The sequence below is a fragment of the Triticum aestivum genome, chromosome 3D, assembly GCF_018294505.1.
Source record: "Triticum aestivum cultivar Chinese Spring chromosome 3D, IWGSC CS RefSeq v2.1, whole genome shotgun sequence".
In the NCBI taxonomy this organism is placed as follows: domain Eukaryota; kingdom Viridiplantae; phylum Streptophyta; class Magnoliopsida; order Poales; family Poaceae; genus Triticum; species Triticum aestivum.
Window position 1 is genome coordinate 80,300,262 of NC_057802.1, and position 2,843 is coordinate 80,303,104.

The window sequence follows — 2,843 nt, forward strand, 5'->3', positions numbered from 1 at the left end:
CACATGTACTAAGTTTCCGGTTAATACAATTCTAGCATGAATAATAAACATTTATCATGATATAAGGAAATATAAATACAACTTTATTATTGCCTCTAGGGAATATTTCCTTCAGTCTCCCACTTGCACTAGAGTCAATAATTTAGTTCACATCGCCATGTGATTTAACACTAATAGTTCACATCTTTATGTGATTAGTTCACATCTCCATGTGACTAATACCCAAAGGGTTTACTAGAGTCAATAATCTAGTTCACATAGCTATGTGATTAACACCCAAAGAATGATCATGTTTTGCTTGTGAGAGAAGTTTAGTCAATGGGCCTGCCACATTCAGAGTCGTATATATTTTGCAAATTTTCTATGTCTACAATGCTCTGCACGGAGCTACTCTAGCTAATCGCTCCCACTTTCAATATGTAACTAGATTGAGACTTAGAGTCATCCGGATCAGTGTCAAAGCTTGCATCGACGTAACCCTTTACGACGAACTTTTTGTCACCTCCATAACCGAGAAACATGTCCTTATTCCACTAAGGATAATTTTGACCGATGTCCAGTGATCCACTCCTGTATCACTATTGTACCCGTTTGCCAAACTTATGGTGAGGTACACAATAGGTCTGGTACATAGCATAGCATACTTTATAGAACCTATGACTGAGGCATAGAGAATGACTTTTCATTCTCTTTCTATTTTCTGCCATGGTCGGGTTTTGAGTCTTTACTCAACTTCACACCTTGCAACACATGCAAGAACTCCTTCTTTGACTGTTCCATTTTGAACTACTTCAAAATCTTGTCAAGGTATGTACTCATTGAAAAACTTATCAAGCGTCTTGATCTATCTCTATAGATCTTGATGCTCAATATGTAAGCAGCTTCACCGAGGTCTTTCTTTGAAAAACTCCTTTCAAACACTCCTTTATGCTTTCCAGAAAATTCGACATTATTTCTGATCAACAATATGTCATATACTTATCAGAAATGTTGTAGTGCTCCCACTCACTTTCTTGTAAATACAGGCTTCACCGCAAGTCTGTATAAAACTATATGCTTTGATCAACTCATCAAAGCGTATATTCCAACTCCGAGATACTTGCACCAGTCCATAGATGGATCGCTGGAGCTTGCACACTTTGTTAGCACCTTTAGGATTGACAAAACCTTCTTGTTGCATCATATTCAACTCTTCTTTAAGAAATCCATTAAGGAATGCAGTTTTGACATCCATTTGCCAGATTCGGATAGACTTAAGCATCGCTATGAGTGAGAAAATCTCATCGTAGTCAACACATTGAACTTGTCGAAAACCTTTTGCGGCAATTCGAGCTTTGTAAATAGTAACACTACTATCAGCATCCGTCTTCCTCTTGAAGATCCATTTATTTTCAATGGCTTGCCGATCATCAGGCAAGTCAACCAAAGTCCACACTTTGTTCTTCATACATGGATCCCCATCTCAGATTTCATGGCCTCAAGCCATTTTGCGGAATCTGGGCTCATTATCGCTTCCTCATAGTTCGCAGGTTCGTCATGGTCTAGTAACATGACTTCCAGAACAGGATTACCGTACCACTCTGGTGCGGAACGTACTCTGGTTGACCTACGAGGTTCAGTAGTAACTTGATCTGAAGTTTCATGATCATCATCATTAGCTTCCTCGCTAACTGGTGTAGGAATCACTGGAACTGATTTCTGTGATGAACTCCTTTCCAATTCGGGAGAAGGTACAACTACTTCATCAATTTCTACTTTCCTCCCACTCACTTCTTTCGAGAGAAACTCCTTCTCTAGAAAGGATCCATTCTTAGCAACGAATATCTTGCCTTCGGATCTGTGATAGAAGGTGTACCCAACAGCCTCCTTTGGGTATCCTATGAAGACACATTTCTCCTATTTGGGTTCGAGCTTATCAGGTTGAAGCTTTTTCATATAAGCATCGCAGTCCCATACTTTAAGAAAAAATAGCTTAGGTTTCTTTCCAAACCATAGTTCATACGGTGTCGTCTCAACAGATTTAGATGGTGCCCTATTTAACGTGAATGCAGCTGTCTCTAATGCATAGCCCCAAAAAGATAGTGGTAAATTAGTAAGAGACATCATAGATCGCACTATATCTAATAAAGTACGGTTACGATGTTTGGACACACCATTACGCTGTGGTGTTCTGTAACACCCCGGATGTAACTTTCCATAATTGTAACTCCGACTCTTGCCATTTTCGGCGATGTGATATGTTTTTCCCTCCGTTGTCGGGTTTTGTCTTTCGTTTTGCATTTTGTCATGTCATGCATTTTTTTTATCTTGTCATCATGTGCATTGCATTCGCATACGTGTTCGTCTCATGCATCCGAGCATTTTCCCCGTTGTCCGTTTTCCAATCCGGCGCTCCTATCTCCTCCGGTGCACCCCTCTTGTTTTCTTTCGTGTGCGTGTGTCAAACTTTCTCGGAATGGACCGAGGCTTGTCAAGTGGTCTTAATATACCACCCGGAGACTACCGGTCAAGTTTCGCTCCATTCGTAGGTCGTTTGGTACTCCAACGGTTAACCGGGCATCCGCAAAGTCCATTTGAGTGTCCAGCAAAAACCCCATCTAAAACCAGCCCAAAACCCACCAAACTCTCTTCCATGCTCTAGGTCGTTCGATCACGATCGTGTGGGCGAAAACCGCACCTCATTTGGAGTCTCCTAGCTCCCTCTACCTATTTATATGTGGGCATCCCAAAAACGAAATCACAGACGAACCCTAACCCTCTCCCTCCGCGCCGCGCCGGACGCGTCCGCTCCGGCCGGACAACGTCCGCCGCGCCGCCCGACCAGTCCGGAGCCGCCACGTCAC